At 35.2% G+C, this 24,057-nt stretch overlaps 1 long non-coding RNA gene across 1 annotated transcript in view; it reads left to right on the forward strand.

The window, feature by feature from the left end:
* LOC111765170 (uncharacterized) overlaps positions 1-18,867 on the forward strand; it is a 153,415-nt gene extending 134,548 nt beyond the window's left edge. The window contains exons 4-6 of the long non-coding RNA XR_011648693.1: positions 7,676-8,062; positions 12,673-12,789; positions 12,881-18,867. This is a non-coding gene — a long non-coding RNA (uncharacterized lncRNA). The remainder of the gene's footprint in view (positions 1-7,675; positions 8,063-12,672; positions 12,790-12,880) is intronic.
* Positions 18,868-24,057: the final 5,190 nt, after the last annotated feature.

Genomic DNA, 24,057 nt, shown 5'->3' on the forward strand with positions numbered 1-24,057 from the left:
CTTTATTCCACCTCAGTTAAACAGCATTTCAAAATGAGTTTTTTAAAAACCAAAAATGATTTTTTTAAGCTTTTGATTGTTGATAGAGATTTTTTTTTAAGATTTCTTTCTTTCTTTCTCTCCCCTTCCCCCCGCTCCCAGTTGTCTGTTCTCTGTGTCTATTTGCTGCATGTTCCACTTTGTCCGCTTTTGTTGTCAGCGGCATGGGAATCTGTGTTTCTTTTTGTTGCATCATCTTATTGTGTCAGCTCTCTGTGCGTGCGGCACCATTCCTGGACAGGCTGCACTTTCTTTTGTGCTGGGTGGCTCTCCTTACAGGGTGCACTCCTTGTGTGTGGCCCCATGTGGGGACACCTCTGAGTAGCAGGGCACTCCTTGCATGCATCAGCACTGCGCGTGGGCCAGCTCCACATGGGTCAAGGAGGCCCGGGGTTTGAACCGTGGACCTCCCATCTGGTAGATGGACGCCCTAACCACTGAGCCAAGTCCACTTCCAACAGATATTTTTTTTAACCTTTGATTCTCTTGATTCCCTGGTTGTATTTTTTTTCCCCAGAATTTCTAAAAGTAGTTTAAGGAGTCTTTATAAACTTATATATTTTATCTTACATTATTTTAGATGGGTTATTTAAGCTAAAATATATCTATTTGATCCATGAATCCTAAAACAGTATTTTATTCATATAGGCTAAGTTTTGTAAACATCCAAGAACATTATTCATTCTTCTCAATATGTGTACAGTAACAATATGTATACATTTTTAAGTCTTGGAAAATTGTTACTACTTCTGTAGTTCTAAAATAAAAATATTTTATATAACATTTCAAATGAATAAAAATTTAAATGTAAATAAGGTAATATACCTAAGATAGTTGATGTAACATTTTAGTATTGTCATATTCTGCAGCTTATATGAAATGATACTGTCATAAGGTAAGATTTCACAGGGACAGAGGAAGAGGGTATACCATTAGTCTTTCTGGGGACAAAGTCTACTTGACAGTAATGTGTGGATTAAATGAGATAATTACATTTACAAACATCTAAATAGTAGGTGGCAGTGACCAAAATGTTCTTCCAATTGTATTCCCTTTCCATTGCAGAAAATTTTAGAGCTGAATTGAGCCTTGGTAAAATTTAGTCCATATCCATCCTAATCTTAAAGATAAGAAAACTAAGATTCTGGGAGTTAAATGACTTATCCAAGATCATAGACTTTCTTAATTACAAAACTGCCACCAGAACCAGGTTTCCTGACCCCTAAATTAATTTTATTTCCACTCCCCCACTTTGTTTCAAGGTCTTATGTACAATGCCATAATAATATTTTTTATAAATAATATTTTCTATAGTTGTCCTAATTAAAACATAAACTGCTACTTTGAACTCCAAAGATAATAATAATTCTGATGTGATTTACTATAATTTAAATACTTCTCGTTCATATCCTGTCTTAAAAAGTCAAGATTGTCTATTTTTATGCTCATCTGTTAGGAAGCATATCAATACACTAGAAATGTTCATTTATTTGTTGTATGTCTAATTCTGCTCTTAAACTTTTACGGATTTAAATATTATTTGATTGTACACATTGTTTTGGTCTCCACATTGTTCCTCCTTATCATTCCCTGAATGAGAAGGAATTCATCCTGCTCTTTCCCTGAATGAGAAGTCCTCCACCAGCATCTTCAAGATCCACATGTTCATGCGTGCCTGTGCAGAGGAGGCTATTATTGTCACTTTCCCCTCAAAACCTTTCACAGTTTCATGATCTTGCTCTGATTCCTCTGTCTCCAACAAGCTCTCCTCAAGTCTCATTTCTCTCGTGTGACTTTGAATGTAGTCCCTTTGTAGATATCAATAACTGTCTGGATTGTAAAGTGGGTTGTGCACTTGAGGAAAGCAGAGAGAGAGAGAGAGAGAGCCCAAGGGAGGGAGGGAGGGAGAGAAAAAGAGGAAGAGGGAGCAGGAGAAAGAGGGAGATTACTATGATGAATGAAAATCATATCCATTTTTCAAAACTAAATCATATCCATTTCCTAAATACAGGAATGAACATTCAGTTTTACATGCCATGATCTAAAGGATCAATCCTAAAGGAAGTCTTTGTAATAATCATTTATTTTTTCATGTCGGTTTTGATATACTTTATTTGTGTATTGAGAGAGAGAGAAAGAAAAAGAGAGAAATGAAATTTCAGATTAACAAATAAACAACATTTGCATTCCAAATGAAAGCCTCTGAGTTAAACATTGAATCATCTCCTAGTCCAAATACTAAAGTTCTGAAAAGAAAATTTACATCATTTTTCCCAGTTTAAAAACGAGCTGATTCCTTCACCATGAAATATTTAAAGTAATGCACCTACACTTATAATTTTACTTTGTTTTCATATCCTTTAAGAAAAGTTGTTTTGGAATCTGATTTGTCTCTCAATATTGTCTTACCAAGGTCTGCGTGTGCACACACACACAAATATACACACCCCTGCTTATTTTCTTCAGTGCTTCATTTCTCAGAAAATTTCCAACCAAATCATCCCAGTTTTCTGGCATCTAATTCTTTCTCCCCTTCCCTTTAACTATTTTCAATTTTCTCAAGAAAAGTACAACATAAAAAGTGAAGAAAATCCAACCATTGTCATTGCTGTTCTGAAATGCTTCATTTTGCCAGACAGTTTGGAGTTCCTTTTGTATATATGGATTTTTAAAAAAAGATTCTTTCTTTGGACTTTTACTACTCATACTACTATAACAGGCTTTTATTGAAAATGGAAATAAGTGTTGATTGGCACTAATAAGACATGACCCTCATGTCTGGGAGGATTAGACACATAAGCATCTCTCAGCTTTATTTGGGAACTGTTAGCTTGCATAATTTTTGTGTATTATGATAGTTTTGTTATCAATGACCATACGGCTACTTTCTGTATAACCCTTACCTTAATGTAATTTTGCACATTTCAAAACTATTAGTAAACAGAAGCACTAGATGTTCTTCAGTCACACTTTAGATCTTCAAATAAATCAATATAGTTCCATTTATATGTTTTCCTCACCTTCAAATTATACCACCCTTCCAGGAGACTGGAAAGAAAATAGTTTGGTTCCAATGGTCAGTTGTGATATAAACATTTTCACAAAGATGCTTTGAGTCCAAGAAACTTTCTGCAAGGTTGGAAATGTTTTATATCCCCATCCTCCAAAATGGTAGCCTTTAGCCCCCTGTAATTATTCTGTATTTGAAATGTGACTAGGGCAACTGAGGAACTGAATTTTTTTATTGTAATTACTTTTTTTATGGTCAAAAACTTACATTTCAAATTAGCCAGCTGGACTCAGGTTAGATGATTCCAATTTTGTTGACAATATCCAAAGCATCATAGTCAGGAGCCAGTGGAGCATATGCCTTCTTCTCTCCATCAGGCCTGATCAGGGTGTTGACCTTGGCCATGTCGGTATCATCGACCTTCTTCACGGCCTGTTTGATCTAGTGCTTGCTGGCCTTGGCATTCATAATGAACACAAGTGTGTTGTTGTCTTCAGTCTTCTTCATGACTGACTCAGTGGTCAGGGGAACTTGATGATGGCATCGTGGTCAACATTGTTTTTGCGGAGGGCACTTTTCCGAGAATATTTGGGCTGTCTTCTGAGAGGCAGCATCTTGGGCTGCCACAAGGGGTTATCTTCCTTTTTTTTTGTGGCTGTGGATGCCTTTCAGTACTGCCTTCTTGGCTTTCAAAGCCTTTGCTTTGGCTTCGCTTTTGGGAGGGACCAGGGGTTCCTTTTCAGTGCCATCTTCATGAAAAAAAAAGCTTAATTACTTTTAATTTAAATAGCTACTTGCAGCTGGTGGCTCTTTATTAATGAGTGCAGGTTAAGTGAAACGATGGAACTATTATGCAAGTGATGAAAATATATTCTGCATGTCCATGAAGTTTGATCTGTAGTTCATCCTTTGTCCTCCATATCCCTTACCAAAACCTCATCAAATGCTTTAAATATGATTCAAATACCAGCCTTGATGTCAAATAGCCTTTGTAAAAAAGAAAAGGTTGCTACCTTAGTAGTAAGGTAAAAAGCAGCTTATATTAAAATATTTTTCAGTGCTTAATGATAATGCCTTCTTCAACTTAATATATCATTCGATATACATTCAGGTGGACCTTGATTATTTTTTATAAGTTAATAAAACCTATCTCAAATAACAAAAAATAATTGGTCTATCTAAGCCATACTTACATTGGATTGTTTAAATTAAATGTAAAAGTGGAAAACATTAAATTGTGCATATCGTTTAGCCAGCATCAAATTACAAACTCTCATTAGGGATGCTTTAGTATTGATGATTAGAAGTTTAGAATGAGGAGAGAACCTAAGCCCATTTCTATGACAGTGGTAATAGAACTGATTGATTACAACATCTCCTTTCAAACAAATATTGATTTAATCAAAGCTGCACTCCCATTGGCCCTAAAGGTGGTTCTGACAGAAGCCTGGGACCTTGAAATTGGCTAAACCCTGTCTAGATATAAATATTTTAAACTCACAGCCATTCCATTATAACTATTTTTCCTTGAACCTTTTTCTTCACAATTTTCTATACTCCAGGGTTAATATTTTTATGTCTTCTATAAAGTTAGTGAAGTGTGTATGAGTTTGCATGTGTCAGTCTCTGTGTATGTGTAAAAAAGATGGCATGGATTGAAAAAAAAATGTATTTGCATCTGTTGTTTCTAATTTGCAGAGCTGGCAGTGAGGTGTTTGTGCAGACAGTCCGCAGAGCTGGGATATCAGTAGGCAGTTTGCTGTAAGCGCATGTTCAATTATTAAAATAGTCGACTTTTTATGTCTTTTAGCCATGGTGAGGTCATGACATTAATTTATCCAGAGTATTGTGGGCAATGTCTAGAAGAAAAAAAGTAACATAAAGGACACAGATACTGGATAGCTAAAAAAAAAAAAGGTGGTGGTGTCAGAACAGAGAGATAGTAAGAGAACCAATTTTTTCACATAGAGCAGAAATAAGTTGGCTGGCATCTCACTGTCACTGAAAAGAAGTAGTTTATGCTCTTCTGTGCACGCGCAAATTTTTGTTTTAATTTTTCATTAGGTTCTAAGCTTAATCACTATTTCTGATTCTTCAGTTTCTCAAATCTAATTTTGTATTTTATTTTTTTGCTTCGTGGCTTAGTGATTATTTACTCCTTGATCCCTATTCTTCTCTTCCCCCTTTTTTTCTTCCTTCTCTCTTACCTTTTCTCCATTTCCTTTTCTTCTTTCCTCTGTGATTGTTTTTCATCTTGCCTCTCTTTTATAAGAGTATGTACTTAACTCTGATTCCTTCTGATTCCCACTTTTTAAAAATTTTCCTTTTTTTCTTTCAAATCAGGAGCCTTAAAAGTTTTAGAGGTGCATATCCTACAGAGATGCTTATTTCTCTTTATGGGTTTTATAATGTTTTCTTTGGAACCTCTGCAAATAGATGCCCTTCACGTTTGCTGCCACAGATTCATGGCCAAACTACTACCTCAGTAGATTCTGCAGACCCGCACTGCATGCTGGGACCTGTCTGTGTGGGTAAACTTAAATCTCTACAGCATCCGACAGCGTTAGGGTTGCCTTGAGGATTACCGTAGTTTGCTTCCCTTTGTGAGAATTTCCTATATACTGCAGAGTCATGATGGCTAGCTCTGTCTGGCAAGTAATTCGGAAACATTGTTCAAGCAGAAAGGAAAAGTAGACAGTTTACCACTACCTGTCATTAAAGAGAACAAATGAGGAACAAAGGAGTGGGATAAATACCTATATAGTTCTTTTTATGTTGTAAAATACCATAGCACAAACATGACTGTATTTGGCCAACTGTTTTATTTCCTTTTGTAATAATGGATGTACAGATTATTTCCATATATGTAAACAAATCCATATTTTATGTGAACATACATATTCAGATTCTAGTTAGAGCATGCAGACATTTTCTTATTCTCAAAAACGTTCACATATTCACCAATACACAGCTATTGGTTATTAAAAACTGATTTCAAATGGCCTAATGTCTTAAATTAAAACAATAGGTTGATTTCATTCCAGCAATTTAAGATTTCAACACAGATTAAGTCATATTGATGATTCAGATCCTGGCATATTTTATAATTCCTACGAAATGAGAGCACAGCTAATAAAAAATATTAAGCAATTATTGGTATTAAAACGATAGCTTTTTCATTATTAAATGGAAATGATTGATCTGTACAGATCTGCCTCACTCGTGTCTCCGGGGCTGTTTGGGGCTTCATATAGAAATGGAAAGATTCCTTTGCTCTTTCTTCAGCCAAGGGAAAAGGAAAATGAAGGCGTAGAATGAAGTCTGGGGCTGGTAAAGAATCGCTGGCATTAGTTCTCTATCACGTGTGAGCCTGGCTGCCTGCTTCTTGAGGCAGTGGATCCAGGAAGAGACTGTGTCAGAGCCTGTTTCCACAACTGCATTTGGAGATCGGTCCTATTGATTAAGGGGGAAAAGGGGTGGGGATGGAAGTGTGAGGTGAGGGGAGGACCAGCTGACTACTGGCTCACTGAAGCACAGACATTTTCATCCGGAAAGATGTCAAACAACCGAGGCACAGCCCCAGAGGAAGTAGAAAGGTGGAAAAAAAGACAGACAGAGAGAGAGAGAGAGAGAGAGAGAGATTCTGGAAGAAATCAAAGCATTTCTTCAGGGAGGCTTGGGGCTTTTTCTTTTCTCTTTATTATTATTATTTTTTGCCTCCCATCATCTGACCTGCGAGGGTTAGAATGACAGCGTCATGCAAATGCTGCAGTCCAGCAGGTCTGGGAGAGGGTGGATGCTAGACTGTGAGTTAATGTTAATGATGAGTGCAGTGAAAATACCAGTCGCTGCCACCCCCTGCACACAGAAGCGCTCTGAGTCAGCATCAGATGCTTTGCCTCGCCTCTTGCTGTGTGTCTGTATTCCTGCGTGCGTGCGCGTGCTCGCTCGGGCATCCGTGTCTAGCCGAGGGGAGGGGGTGGCGTGTGAGTGCGTGGAGGGTAAAAGCCAGTCAGTCAGTGAGAAGCAAAGGTACGTTGGAGAGCAACTAAAATCTGACTGATTTCCATCTTTGGAGCATCAGATGTATTCCCTAAGGAGGATGGGTCTCCGTGATGGGGGTGGTATAATTATGTTAATGTCATATTTATGGAGGGGTGAGATTTTTCATTCTAATAATTGGTTGAATGCTATGGTCAAAAATTGTAAAGCCATATTCAGTTTTAAGGAAAAGCATGGACTTATATCTAAGAATGTTTTAATTTTTGCTTTTTTGTGAGTGTTGCTTTTTTATTTTTTAAAACTATTTACTATTTTAAGCCATAACTGATTCAGTATGGAAAATCAAATGATAAACAGAAAGAGATCTTATATAATGATGCATTACATCATGGAGTAGAATATTTAAAGTCTTCCAAGACAAAGTAAAGATCTGGACAGGGGCTGGGGGGTGGTGGTTAGAAAGGGGTGTGGTACTAGGGCGGAGGAGGGGGGGGGCAGTTAGCAAGTATTTTGTTCAGTACAGCTTTCCTTGCAGCTTACTTGGAAATGGATGATTCACCTGTTCTACAGAAAAACATTCTAATTCTTTCCATTTTTTTTTTTCTCCTCTTTTCCCTTTTTAAGATCAACCACTTCTGAAGAACCAGATTCTACTTCTTTGGCCAGGACTTTTATGTTATGGCTGGTTCGATTATTTCACCCTGCGTTCTATGCTACTAAACCTTGGATCATTCCTAAAGTACAATATCTGTTCTTGAACTACAAACAAGGCTAAAAGATCGGAGGAAATTCTGAGACTGTACAGGATTGGGATTGTATATTATCAAAAGTACTGAGCTTTATAATGCAATTATTCAAGAAATAGGATCTTTTTTTTTCCTTATGATGTTGCCAGCATTTTAAGTTACATGTTTATTAAGTGCCATTGCTCAAATAGCCACAGAGTATTGCATGGAAATATTTGCTGTCTGAATAGTTTGGAGATTCAAAGAGAAAAATCACGCTTCAGAGGTATTAAATTGTGAACATGCAGAAGATTTTTATTTTATTCTTAACGCAACGGTATATATTTAAATCAGATTTAAAGTGTTATATGTCCTGGGGCCCACCTTGCCAGTTGTGCTATATAGAAGTGTAATGGGAAGCAAAATTTCAGTTAGGGTCCCATTAACTGGCATATAATCCTTCTTTAACGTAATAGAGACTATGGTGTTGCTATACAAATCTGCTAGGTACAGATTTTAACCCATTTTTAGTCTCTTTCCTTGCTTCTAATGGAATGACTTTTAACTGTTCATTGTCTGCATTGTTTCTCATATTCTTCATTATTTTAAGGTCTGGAATTAGTCTATTAATGATCATCGTGATTATTCAGCTTATCCTAATTTTTCTATACAAGATATATTTCTACTTGTGCCTTTTAATAATATATTGAGGAAAAAGTTTAACTGAACCCAACTGTAATTTCTAAGCTATTCTTATTACTGGAAGAAGAATTCTACCGCATCAAACCAGACTTTTCCTAGTCCCTGAGACCCTAACTTGTGAGGTATTTTAGTAACATCACAAGTCAGGCTCTTGGGACCTAGGCGGAGGGGAACCAGCAGCTTTGGAACTTATTGATTGTCTGCAGTTGCCACCAGAACAAAAGAACATACATAGATTCTGCTAGGAGAAAAGAACAATGCTTTTCTTTATAAGCAGTAATGTTTTCACCATGACCCACCCCAAAAATACTGTTGTCAGAAACTGTACTTTCTAAAGTGATTACAGTCGCACTGAAAGAGCATTTGTATAATGATCCTATAAAAGCAATATAAGATCTGTGTAAGAAGCAAAATTAAAATACAGGTGTTTTTAAAATGCTTCTTTTGGATAATTTAAGTGGCTAGCACAAGAATATTTTCTGAGTTGATGAAGAGTTGTTTATATTTATAAATTTTTTGTATGCACAGAAATATATACAGTAGCTACTTAAATAAAACCTCCAAATAACTATGGATCAAAATATGTAATATTTGGCTGTAATTATGCTTGAGGCCTAGAAATAAAATGATTTACCATCTTCTTTAGTGACCCTGTTAGATTTTGCTACTGATTTAAGAAGAATGCTGTTTTATACTTGGTATTTATTATCATAACTTTGCTTAGTCTTTTAACCAAGCAAAGTGCTTTATATGTCTTAACATTTGACTTGTTACAAGAGTCCAAGAGTGAGTCATCAACAACTTTTGGGAAAATATGGTACCTTTTAGTTTTTAGATTTTTACCTTGTGTATACCATGCACCTATGTGAGATAAAACAGTAAACACCACCCATGAAGCCAGACTGCTTAGTTCATCTATCAACTGAATCTGAACTGCAGAGATTTAGTTTTATAAGAATTTTAGGTTCATATGATATAACTATTGCAACTATAACTAATATCTCATATTTGAACATTATTAGTCATTGCCACATCAAACATGTATTTTTTTTGGAAATAGCATCAATATATTAAATCCCATTTTAAAAATGTGTATCATGTTACAGATATCAAGAGGCAAAATGGAGATGCAACTTTCCATAACAGAAGAAACAAGTGACTTCATTCTTTTACTTCCTTGCTTTTACATGGGTGCTCTAAATTAAGTCTTCTGCTTTGTTAAAATAAATTTATAAATATATTTTAGAATACTGTTTTGGAGTCACCTTTTTATTGAATTTGTTGCTATTAGTTATGATCTGAAATAGCACAGAATTTAATACAAATCACTCATGAATTAAATTTCCAAAAAAACTGGCATAAAACTATTATAAACCAATTCCTCATCTATGAGGCATATAGAATATGTTTGAGCATGTTATTCACACTGTACTTGATCACATTCTTTATTTTTACTACCTACTTCATTTTTCTAGAGTCTGAAACTTTTAAGTTTTGCATGTATGTATACATGTTTAACAAGCACAAATGAAAGGAAGGAATATAAATATTAAGGATTTTTAGTAATATTTATCTTTCATTTCTTTTAACCTCATTCACATTGTAAATGAGTATTTTTAAAAGTGTAAGTTTCTGAGTACAAAGAACTCTGTGTATTATTCTACATGCACACAGAAACTTGGTTATATTTAATAACAATGATTGCTCATGGATCAGAAATTATCTCTTATGTAAAACAATATCACATACAGGTATATGTTTCGAGACACCTGTTTTATGATATGATAAAGAATATAAATTTTTTCTTCAATTTATTTCCAAAATAATATAAAGCACAAATGTTTATGGGCTATAGTCATATTACTTATAAAATATTCCCAATGCAAGGTTTTCTTTATGTGTCATCATATGTATGAACCACATTATGTTATTAACTATGTGATAAAAGAAAGGTTCCAAATCTGAATTTAGAATGCAATTATGCTCGCTTTATTTCCTCCATAAACATATAAAATATGTATTTTTATTACCAATAGTGTACATTTTGAGCTCTCTTTATGTATCCTTCCTGTATCTGAACTGTATTTTGTGAGCGCGTCATTGAAAGAGCTTTTCTTTACTTACTGCATAAAGGTGTGTTAAGATATAAGTGGGTAAGTTTGTTTACATAAGCTACTTTATGCTGTGTATGCATAGACAGATGCCACTTTTTCTGTATTTCTATCTCAGCTGTCACAGTATAATATTGCGTGGGTTCTATACAATATGATTTGGAAAATCGGATCATACTGAATTTAAAATAAAAGGAAAGATCTACAACAAAGAGCAAGAAAAATGATGTGTGTTGCATACAAAAAAAAGCAGTGATATTAACAATTCCATGGCTTCCTGGTTGGGAGACCAGGCTGAGCCAGACGCATATTTTAAGGGCTGTCTGCTGCCGATGTGAGCTTGCTCAATGCGGTGGAAATGAGGAATCACCTCATCTCTGACACCAGCTTATTTGTACATTTTAATTTTGAAATAGCAAATCACTGTTTTACATAAATATACTAGCCTATCTTGATTCTTTTCCTTTCTCACATTGTTTGCTAGTTTACCGTCAACTCCAACTTCCTTTTTTTTTTTTTTAAATACCATCACTCAACTTAAACATCTATCAAAGACCAATGACGCATTAGGCTTTCTTTTGTCTCTTTTGTATTGCTCTGCTAATATTGTGATACTCATGCTTTTAACTTTTAATCTCTGTAAGGAAAACATTAATTTTACAAAATAGCATTTTTAAAGCCTTTTAGAATCTGTCAAGGAAGCCACTTCTGGATTTTTGCCAAATCTAAATATGATTATATTTCATTCCAGGATGCATGGGATCAATATTTTTCTCAGTATAAAAGTCTTTAACGCTTTAGTCTTCCAGTGAAGCTACAGAAGAGGTGCAGAAATACTCTTAAATCATTTAAGCATTTGACTACATTTATATGAGGTCTAGAAGAGGAAGAAATATCTTAGGAAAACTATATTACAGGTTAATTACTAATGAAATTAGAAAATGTATATTTTACCTTAGACTCCTCTTCAAAGGGGCATGCTGATACAGGTGCCTAAGCTTGGTCTATTCATCTGGTAAATATGTAAATGGTTTCACAAGCTGTCTTGTTTGGATGAGGGTTGTTTTTTTTTTTAAATAGTATAAAAGGGATAACTAATGCCCAAATTTTCTTGCCATTTACACACGCAGTGCAGTCTACACTACTGTGGGCAGCAAATAATTCAGGCATCATTTTGATTCCTTGGATTCTTTTGTTTAATTTCTTACCAGACATTTAACTTAGCACCCAAATCCCACTGATTTCTTAGTGACTGCATTTGGAAAAGGAAAACAATGTTGCTAATATAGAGAAATTTTTTTAAAAATCCTAAGCATTTGTAAACACTTAAAAAATAAAGTTTGTAGTGTTGCTCTGCAAATACATATTTAGTATTTATGTATTAGGTGCTATTTTCTATGTGTCATCTATGCATTTAGTTTTCTCATTTTTCAGTATTCAAATACACACTGGGCCATTTATGTATATATCTATATATTTTTCTCTATGCATTTTCATTTTTAAAAATCTTAGTAAAAACAATATAAAAATGGAGATATCTTCATAAAATAATCCACACCATTTCTTTAAGAGCTAGATTCAATTTTCACTGAATGTTGCTATCTTCCTCATCTCTCCACATTAAACATAGCTTTTTCCAGTGAAGTGCATTACCAGCATGTAGTATTTAACTCATATGTAGTATTATTCTTGTGAAAGTTTGAAAGCAAGTGGAACTTGAAAGTAATTGAGATTAAGTGAATTTAGGCTCAAATAATTTAGTTTTATGTAACCAGTCAACTAATTCCATGCACATTTTATAGCCAATTTAAAAACTTTGAAAATTCTGATAGGATGATATAAATTTTTCTCTGCTGATATAAGTACTGTGACTTTAAGTTTGTTATCTTAAATAAGTCCTAAACAGCCACAAGTGTGAAAACAATCATGGACTCTGTTAGATCAACTAAATAAAAATAACTCTTACATTTCTTACTGGCCTTAAAAGGTTTGTGGAGTGTTTTGGGTTCCTTTTGCCTTATGTAAGTGTATATAACCATCTTTCTTTAATAAATTATTTCAACTTCTTCCTCTTTGTCGGTAGGTGTCTTGAGGATTTGTGAGCAACATGTGGCCATTCTGTGGAATCATCTTTCCTTGCCTTTGAATTAGCTTTTTGCTAGGCCATGAATCAACTTCAATATTTTATATCTCCAAATGGGTAGGTCTCTCTTAAATCCTTCTGTGTATTTTTCCTAGAAAGAGAAGTAAATTGTGAGAAATTACCAATTAACATTTGGATTTTTCCCCAGCTTCAGAACGTCTTCAGCAAGAGATTTGGGTGGTGTTGAAGCACTAGCCAAATGAAGCATATGATTTTGTGGAATTTTAAAACGTAATGTCTTTCTCATCGTAGACTTCCTAATCTTTGGGAGAAGGAGGGAAACAAGACCATGGCTAAGTTGTTACTCTGTTAGTCCTCACATTAAAAGCCCAGCTTTTGCATTTGTAAAACTTAGGGAGGTTTCTACATTAGACAACTTTTTTGTTGTTGTTGGAGGATTACACCACAGTCCGTTCCCTCCACTTCTCTTTCTCTTCCTGGCCCCCCTCCACCAAACATGCAGCCTTTTCAAGTTCTTCAAAGAAGTGGGGGAAAAAGTAGACTCTTTATTAATGGCAGAAAACAAACTGGCTGCTGGACTTCCGTGGCAGCACTCTAGTGATAAAGCAGGATAGGCACTGCGACAAAGAATCCTTGAATATACTAAATATATAGGGAAGCCTATTTAAATTCACCGGAGGGGCTTAGAAGACAAGCAGCAGAAAGTTTAGAATTCAATTCAAACCAAGCCAGAAAATGAAAATGTACTTAAGAAAGGATTTCTGAAACAATTGTTCAAAGAAATGTCAACTTTTAGAATAATGAAATTCCTACTCTCACTTATGTGCTGACTTTTCCATTAGAAAGGAAAAACGAATAACAGAATCTCAAAGGAATTGCATCTTATGTTGAAAGAAAATGTGCTTTCTTTCCATGGATGTGCTTTAGTGAGGGCCATCTAGGGCAATGACTAAAAACAACCAAGAGAGACAAAGAGATCATGTAAATTTTAGCTATTAGACATCACATAACAGGAGCGCTCTTCATACTCTGGAAGAAAAATGCTTAACTTGTAAGATTTTTCTAGCTAATTTCCTCACTTCAATTCTGTGATTTAAATTTTTTAAATAGATATAATGAAGTAAAACTGAAAGTGCAAATTGCCGATAAGTAATAGGACTATGTTATGCCAAATTGGGGAGATAAAATAAGTCACCCCTATCTCATCTCTTAATTAACAAGTTCAGGAAATACCCTTTGCCTTTCTTAAAATCTCTAAGATATGTGTATCTATAAGGAATAGTCCTACTTATAGGAATATATATTTCATTAGTCTAGATGTTGACATAAGGAACTGCTTATACATTTCATTCAAGGCCAGTGTGTCCTTGACTCAGGGATGAAAGTTTTAGCAAGTTTTTCTGAATGTCCTCTTATAGAATTAGCGTGGATATTGGGGAAAGATTGTCATTCTCTGTCATCTAGGCTTACAGGTTATAAAGAGGTTGGAGGCTTGGACTGGCATTGGCCACTTTTATTGCCATTGTGGAGAGATCCTGCTTGAAAAAGAAGCTGGGGATTCAGCATTTCATAAATATAATTAAGCCATTTACTCATTAATTCATCCATTTACTCACAAATATATATCTGGTATTAAAAACAAAACTAAATGAGTTAAGACTGGATCAACATATGGGATCCAAGGCATGGCCAATTAAGACTTGAGCATTTAACAAAATTTGATTGACTTCAAGATGAAATTTCAAATATGTGAATATTAGTCATAGAAATCAAATATTAATTGACAAAAAGCAATCATTGCCTTGAGTGTATACAGATTCAACCTGAGTCCCATTTACCAAACAACTGAACTAATTTCCATTTTTTAATGTTTTAATAACGTTTTAATATCAAGGATGGCAGTTGCCTTAATGACTGATTCACTGAAATATTCCAAGTAAATTGCTTAGCCCAGTCCCTAACAGCTAATGACTTAGTAAGTAAAAACTATCATTAGTCATTAATGGGCTCTCACTACTTCCAGTTGGATCTTAGTATTTCCTTTTGCCCAATTGACTATTTTTTTCTTCACCAAAACTTAATGGGTAGTATACTGTCCCAGAGGGTGAAATATAGACTACATGAAGAAATCATCCCACCTCAATGGGCACTCAGAAATTGCTTATTCTAAATATCTTTATCAAATGTTTCCTGAGTGCAGACTACAGGAAGACAAATGAGGACTCCTGCCCTCAGATAACTTAAAGTCTAAAAAGATTATTCTCCACTTGTCCACTTCTTTTTGCCATTTGCATGCATGTGTGTGTGTGTGTGTGCCTTAGCATGTTATGAGTTCTATAAGCTAGACAGTTTTCTTCTTTTTTGCATTTTACAGATGAGCATTCTATGTGATTTGTCCAATTTTTTGGATGAATTAGAAACAATCTGTCTGTACACCTTAGGTTGCTTTGGACAAAATATGAGATATTAGGATTTCTAGTGCCTATATTTTGGTTTATTATTTCCTGTACTATGTAAAAGTCTGACAATAAAGCCATATATAGATTATGAAAATGTTAATAATTTTAGTTTGTAAAAATATTTATTCTCATAATAATTGGACCAAAATATAGTATTTACATGTGGTTTTAATCCCTTTCATAAAAAGAAGCCAATTATTTAATTTCTTAAAAAATATTAGGTTGCCTACAATATTTTTGATCATACAAAATTTCATGAAGCAGAAATTACATTAATTAAAGGACCAATACCTTAAAATTAGACGGTTCTCTTATATTTAAGAAACATACAGTGTAAAGTTGTTTTCTTAGGTGTCTGCATCATAAATGCCACCATTGATCCTGCATAGTGAGATGGATGGCAGAAGACTTGAATTCTAACACTACTTCTACTTCTTGTCTTCTTGTGGAACTAAACCTTTGCTTTTTATTTTCCTCACCTACAACTTCTAATTTATAAAATAAAAGTGTAAGAAGGTGATTTTAAAGTGACTTTCAGGTAAAACATGATTATACCTTTGGATATTTAGATGTTTCCATCACTTCTCAGGGACTTTTTGAGTTAAAGGGGTAGAAAAGAATAACCTTAGCTTAAATCACTACATTAGTTAGACTCTGAGTTGTAAATGACCAAAACAGCTCAAGTGAGTTTAAGAAAAAAAGGGAAGGTGGATAAATTGGATATTCATCATCTCTTCCTCTCCTCCTCCTTCTCATCCTTCTTCTTCATTCTTTCTCTCCCTGTTTCTCTCCATCACTCTCTTGCTGCTCCCTTTCCTCCCTCTCTTTCTACTCCTTCACTCTTTCTTCTTCTTCTTCTCCTTCTTTCTCTCCCTCCCCCATCTTTCCACTGTGTTGACTTCATTCTCAAGTAGGCTTTCTTGTGGGGTGACAAAGATGACCACTAGCAACTCCAGGCTTGAGATTCTGGAAGAAAAAATAAAAAAGTAGTACCATTTACCTGTGCATTATTTCAATTCTCAAAAAGGTTTTGATTGGCTCTATTTTGGTCACATGTCAGCCAGTGGAGTCAATTCTCTGTCCTGATGGGCTTACTCTGGTCAGCCTGTGCAGGGAGGCAGGACAATCAGATTAATCTAACAAGGCCATGGAGAAAGATAGAGGGTCTGTCAATGTAAGAAGGTGAAAGAAATTCAAGGCAGGCAAAAAAAAAATTAGGGTTCAAAATAACGACTACGGATTTCTAAATTACTTACTATGATGATAGTTTGAAGGCTTTTATTAAGTATGTTTGTCTTGTAAACTTTGTGGTGCCCATGAACATATGGGCAATATCAGATTATTCAATCCAAATGTGGTTGGTACATTCAGGTAACAATAAAAAAATCTATGTCAGTGAATCTAAACTTTAAGTATCATGGAGATTAATTACATTGTCTTAATATTTTCCATGATCATGTAATATATGTCATATATCAGAAAAGTTAGCATTGAGTCTCATTTAGGAATTTGACATTATTAAATTATTTAGGATTATTAGAAATAAGAGTTTGTTAAAAGAGAGAGGGTGATTTTATTCTGTAGTCTAGTATCTATCTTCAGTCACCATTTGCTTAAGTCATTATCTTACAGCAAACTTTATATCATTTCCACGTCCACCTCCAGTACTGGGGAGCTTTTTGTTCTTGGTTCTAGAAAATATTTTATTTAGGTTTATGAATTGATTTTTTCCCCTTCTACTCTTTAAAAATAGGTTTAAAATTTCCCGTCTACTATCATTTCACAATTAAATGATTAGGATAAATGCTTATCCTTCTTAGACCTTTTTTTTTTTTAAATCTTGGTATGAACTGGACAGTTGTAAACATTTATTTGTCAAGAACTACTATTTAAGGATCTTCCTCAATGAGAAAAAGATTAATGAACTATAAATAATGATTCTAATGCAAAACAGTTTTTGTAATGCAGATGAGGAAAGCTGTAAATATGATTTAAAGGGTTTGAAAATAGATTTTAACATTCACAATCCTTCTTACTAATTAATCAAATTACAAAACTATTCTGTAGTTTCCAGTTTTTTTCTTTAACAAGTTCTTATATTTGGACATCTGTTTTTGCTCTTATTATGAATATGTCTTTCTCATGGGCCGAAATATAGATTGCCGTAAATAATGCTTGCAATTTATTCTGTGGATGTAGGATACCTACTTCCCTTCAGAATTCGTGTTTATTTCCCACAAAGTAAATCTTCCAGTTTGTATTTTATATTTTCTTTATCAAGACAGAGGGAAAAAAAAGACTTAGGTCTTAGATAAGCCTTGCTGATTGGTTAAGAAAAGAGATGGCTGTCACTGGCAGACTTTCCAGACACTGTGGTGTGGCTCCAGTCAGCTAGTACTATCACTTTGTCACAACTATAAATCACAGTCTCCTAATGGTTAGGGCTGACACCTTGACATTTTCAAGGAGAGTAAAAGACCTGATTTGAATGGAAGTCAATTTCATTTCACAAATCTTGGATTACTGTTCCAAGCCTTTTGCTGTATTTTCTTGAGACTTATTTGGGAATTTTCATTAACATTGGAAGATTATTTGAGTGTTATATCATGACTTCCCTTGCTGAAAAGCCATATCCTTACGTTGTTTGTCATTTAAAAAATTTCATTTTTAAAATTTTATATAAGGAAAAAAAAAGCAAATGAGCCAGGTATTATTTTAATTGAGATGCCTTGCTGGTTTAAAAAATGGCAATGGTAACAAGTACTATTTAGTTTTGCAAAACTTTAGCCAAAAGTTCTCTATGATTTAAAAATACAGGCTGTGTACACATATAGCCAGAATAATCATTGATTATCTAATAATATATATATCAATTATGGAATGATTTTAAACTTTAATCAAGCTGGTCTCAAGCTAGCATCCTCTTAAAATTATTTGTATTTCAAGTCATGAGAATGGAGGATGGAGAAAGGAGAAGAAATGGAGTGAAAGAAAGACCAGAAGAGCAATTTAGTACTGAAGCTGTAAATAAGGTAAGGGCAGCCAGGATTGGTTTTTAGGTGGTGGTAGCTTTGCAGCACAGGGAGTAGTCTTGATTTCGTAAAGAGGTCAAGCTGGAATCTCTAAAACATATTCGTGTGTCTATAATTTGCTCCTTTCCTCTCCCTACCTACTAAATGAGGGCTTTCTTCAAGTTTCTGTCTTTGGTCCAATTCTCTCTCTGCCATCTTTCCATGGGGAATGTCATTCACGTCTATGACTTCAAATTTTTATTTCTCTGTGGATGACTCTATTTGCAGTTCTAGCCATGGATCTTTCTGAGTTTTTACCTCTTAATTTCAGCTGCCTTCTGGATACTTCTATTGAGATGCCCCATAAATTAGGGGGTTATTTTTCAACTTTCAGTGGCACCATTCACATAGAATAAAATGGGGTTATGCAGTATGGCAGCCATGCTAGGTAGCTCAAACTTGACTGGTCCAAAAAGGACACTCAGAATCATCTAAATACTACACCCTTCAGCTTCCTCTCCCAGTAATCTCATTTCTGCTGATAGTATACTAATTGTCACATTCCCAGTCAGTTTTGCAAGCTTATTCGACTACTTAAAAAACTGTGTCCATATTTTTTTCATATTAATGGTGAGTGTGTACCATTAAACATGTTTTATTTCAGCAAATCCTAATTTTAATACTTTTTCAGTCATCAAAAGAAATCATAAAAATCTTTAAAAATGTATTTAATTTGTTACCCATGAAAATAGAATAGAAATAGATCTTTTTTTGTCTTTATTTTTTTAATATTGCATTAAGAAAATATGAGGTCCCCATATATCCCTCACCCCCTCACTCCTCCCCCCATGACGGCATTCTCCTCCATCGTCATGGGACTTTCATTGCACTTGGTGAGTGCATCTCTGGGCACCGCTGCACCTCATGGTCAATGGTCCACACCATGGCCCACGCTCTCCCACAGTCCACCCGGTGGGCCATGGGAGGACGTGCAATGTCCGGTGGCTGTCCCTGCAGCGCCACCCAGGGCAGCTCCGGGTTCCGGGGGTGCCCCCACGTCTCATCTCTTCCTCCCACTCCCTACCCCCAGCAGCCACCATGGCCACTTTCTCCACACCAATGCCACATTTTCTTTGATTACTAATCACAATATTTCATGAATAGAATATCAGTAAGTGTACTCTAATCCATACTCTATTCCTCCATCCTGTGGACCTTGGAATGGTCGTGTCCACTCCACATCTATATCAAGAGGGGGTTTAGATCCTAGATGGATGCTGGCTGCAGTTCTCCTGCTTTCAGTTGCGGGCAGTCTTGGCTCCCTGTGTGGTGGCTGACCTTCTTCACCTCCATGTTAGACGAGTGGGATAGGTCCAATGGACCAGGGTGTGGGAGTTGGAAGTCTGTTGAGGCTCAGGGCCTGGCTGTCGCATGGTCAGTCCAGAGATTCAGGTCCCCTGGGTATACATTAAACCCCAGCACCAGCTACAGTTCCAGTAAAAGTAAAAGGACAGACTTGTGGACAAAGATCACATCTAAGTCCAGCTGCATGGTTCTGCTGAGGGCTATAGAGACCCACAGGTTCTATGGTCATGGCAGATGGAGTTCAGAAATAGATCTTTATATAAGTATGCATTTATTAGTAAATAGATCTGTCAATTAATCTAAAATTATTTGAAATATTGATTAGTTAATTTATACTTAGTCCACTTGGTTGCAAGAAAATCTGTTGTAAGCTAGTCATAATAAAACTGGGTTCTAATGAAAAAAAAAAATTATTTGTATTTCTATATTCTTAGGCATTAAAAAAAAAGTTTCAAGTGTTAAATTTTAAATATTCTAGTGCCAATCAGGAATAGTAAGCACTTAATTGTGTTAAGTGGGTCCAAGCATTTAAATGCATCAGTTTATGATCATTCAACCTAACTGTCATAGAAAAAACTCTGCGCTCAATTAGTATAAAAAGAAGTAAATTTTAGGATTTTTTAGAATCTTGGAATTGAATGTTTATCAGATTTAATTTACTCCATTATCTCTTCCACCTTGAGGAGAATATACAATTTCTTTAAAACCATACAGGGCAAGACCTTCTGCTTTCTATGTATCCTCTGCTTGATCCCTCCCCAAATGTGATCTAAGCTTAGTGAAGCCCTATATACTTTCTAAGCACAATACTATGGAGAATTTCGGTATCATTTGTCCCTCCGTCTTGTCAAGTATGGAAAGACTACCACAATGTCTCATAGTTGTTTCTTTTCATTTTCTTCATTATTAGGTCTCCATGTTATCTTGAATCATGATTCTAAACAGCAATACTTATGAATTGCTAAATTTATTTTTGCCCTGCCTCATAAATAAGTGGATTAACAGACAATTACAGGCAGGAGATCCCCAAACCTTACATCATGTCATCCATCTTACCATATATGCATCAATTCATTCATAATCTATGCAAAACTCTATGTTAGGTATGTGAGGAACACAAAATTAAGTTAGACTGCCATCTTCACAGGATATTAAATCTTATGGAAAAATGAGAAAAAAATTATAAATATATGGTATCAAATGGGGGTGTGCCGCATCCTTAAAGAATATGTAAACATAACATTTAGAGATTTGAGAAGAGGCATCTATTGTAGTTATGGAGAATCAATGAAGATTCCCTGGATGAGGCTCCATTTAGCTGGTCTTTGATGGATAGGAAGGATTTCTAGAGGAGGCGATGGAAGGGCTGGAATTTCAGGGGAAGGATGAAGCATTTACAAAACTGCAAAGGCAGGAAAGATGGACTACATTTTTTCTTGAATTTTACTGGAAGATTGTGGGCATTTTTGTAAAATGTCTATTGAACAGTGAAATGAGATCAGATTGTGGAGGATCTAGAATATCCCTGGTGCATTGACCAATAGCTCTCCTGGTAGTTGTGTAATTTTACAATGCGGTAGGCATGAGGTACCCTTTGAAGGTTTTTGTTCATATGCAAGGATGTGAAATACAAGAATAATCCATTTGTAGTCAGTATGAGCTAAGACCTCAACCCACAGGACATATCAGAACTATTCAGCAAACTTTATAAAGACATACCACTCTTCCTTATCTGTCAACTCTGACTCAGACTAGGTAGCACCCTGGTAGAGCCCATACAGTTGAATTTTGTAAAAGCTCCCAGATGATGGACTGCCCCTCCAATTGAGAACCAGTGGTATAGAGAATGCTGAAAGGAGAAGATATCAGGGCTTATAGAAGCTGTGTAGAGGTTATTACAACTGTACAGGAAGAAAAAAAAATGGAAATTTACATCAGAGATTCCTAAACTGAATTACATATACCCCTGGTCTTTTGAAGCTTTGTGTTCCCTTGAAATTTTATGTCATATTGAGTGGATGTCTAATTTTCTAAAGAAATGATCCAACAGAATTTGTAAGATTCTCAAAAGATATTGAAGCCACCATATATTTAAGAAGTGCTGGAGCTCCACCAAATTGGCCACTTTTAGTACTTAGGAAAAAGAAAACAAACTGAAAGTACCACACTAATTTTAAAGAAAATTTCTGGAATTTTTATATACAACTTCCACTGATCATTGGTTAAAACTTAGTCACTGGGTACATAATGCTTCCAGGGATAGGTGTGTGTGGAAATAGAGACTTTATTCTGGGTTATCATTTACTCAAATAAACAAAAGAGAGTGGAAAAAGAGACGAATGAACAATTTTGAAGCACCCAATAATATGTGAAACCAAACCTAATAGAGAGCCATTTTGTCTCAGTTTTCAGCCTAAACAATATATTTTGATTGGAAAAATACACACATTTCTTTACAACATTCTTTTACAGAAACAAATCTCATTTCAAATTCCTGTCCTACTCCAGTGATTTATATCCTGAAAATACTGCATGTGCAGTTGGAAGGATCGTATTGCTGGTTACAAATGGAATTAAACCTATGTCAAATGTAATTAAACCTAGTAGTTTCAATTAATCCAATAATATATTTTTACATTATTCTAAACATCGCTTATTTATGAAATAAACTTTCTGCATGAGTATATATTCATTTTGCAAAATTTTAAAATCAGAAATTTCCAGACAAATAGAGAAAGTGTGAACAATTCTGAATCCTATCACCTAGAGCATAGCTCCTGTTGTTATATAGTATATACTCATATATTTTCTCTTTCTGTCCCTTTTTCTCCTTCTCTCTCCTACACATATATATACTCAGTATTTTCATAATGATTGTAACATATTTTAAAATTGTTAATTGCTGAACAAACACTTTCCCACATATGATAATTTTAGTATATGCTCTTTAGGTTATTGTTTGAATATAATATGATAATATGACTTATTTAATTAGTCTGCTCATAGGTGTAACTTGAGTTTATTTCCACTTTTTTTTTCTTTTACTAATATAAAGAGTATTCTAATGGTAAAATACCTTTTTATAATTATACTCAATGATTTTCCTGGTATATTAATTGGGACAGATGATGATGGCCTGAATGAAGGTAGCAACAACTGGAACTAAGAGACAAGAAAGAATAAGAGAAAGGTTTAGAAGGCTGAATTGGCAGAGCCAAATGATCAAATGTATAGTGGAATGATGTCTGCATTTTTTAAACCAAGGTTATTCCTAAAATTTTACTTTTTGCTTTAATTTACTCACTCGATCAATGACATTTATTGCTTTAATGGGAGGACAGACACAATCAAGAACAAAGTCAACCAAAGGTTTAAAGTGCCTATTGGATTGCTATTTTTAAAATTTACAGCCAGTAAAATAAGTTTAAAACAAACTGTTATGATTTTAAAGAGCTAGACTCTCAAGAGGAAAATGGTTTCATTATGAATTCCTAAAGGACATGGCCAGAAATATGAGTCTGATCCTAGAGGCCTGGATCACAGAATTTTAAAAACCATAAGTGGAGAAGGGTTCAGGATCTAAGCCAGAAGCAGTTGCCATTCACTCAGAACAGTATGGAACTTTCTAGTTTGTGGGCAGTAAGGCATCTAGAAGATGAGAAGAGGAGAGAGTTGGATGTAGGAAATGATATTCCCCTTTCAATTCCTGTGTTGCAACTCTGAAGGAGGGAAGCGAGCAAGAATCCCCTTAGATGAGTTTGGAAGCCTGGGAGAAGGCAGTATTGTAGATGCTGAGGGAACGACAGTAGGGAGAAATAGGGAGGGTCTGAATTAAAACCCTTCCTCTCCAACCCCCAGCCTATCAGCTTCTTCCAAGAATGTCCTCAGTTGGGTATGGAAGAGTTCTAGAAATTTCTCTTGTCTTTAAGAGGAATCAAGGAAATGACTGACAAAGGATAAAGAATGCTATAGAATTTCAGAGCATCTACAACACTGGCAAGCCAGACTCTCTGAGAACAACACTACGTGTTTTGTTTTGTTTAATTACTTTTGATTTTTTATTTTTAAAGGGACCTTGGGTTACATAAATGTTACATAAAAAATATAAGGGATTTCCATATGTCCCACTTCCTTCCCCCACATAGTTTCCCACATTAACAACATCCTTCATTAGTGTGGCACATTTGTTACAATTGATGAACACATATTGAAGCATTGCTACTAACCATGGACTATAGTTTACATTATAGTTTACACTTTGCACTGCATGATATTGTAGGTTATGACAAAATACATTATGGCCTGTATCTGTCACTGCAATTTCATGCAGGACAGCTCCCGTGTCCTGAAAATGCCCCCATATTACACCTATTCTTCCTTTTCTCATCCCTCAGAACCTTTGGTGGCCACTGTCTTTATATCAACGCTATGTAGTTTTAATGCTGAGGGAAGAGTTTCATGAAGAGTTTTTCCAAGAGTGAAAGACCAACAGTTAAAGACACTTACTAGCAGAAACAAGTGAAAACCAG

Source organism: Dasypus novemcinctus, chromosome 4 (genome assembly GCF_030445035.2).
Source record: "Dasypus novemcinctus isolate mDasNov1 chromosome 4, mDasNov1.1.hap2, whole genome shotgun sequence".
Taxonomy (NCBI): Eukaryota; Metazoa; Chordata; class Mammalia; order Cingulata; family Dasypodidae; genus Dasypus; species Dasypus novemcinctus.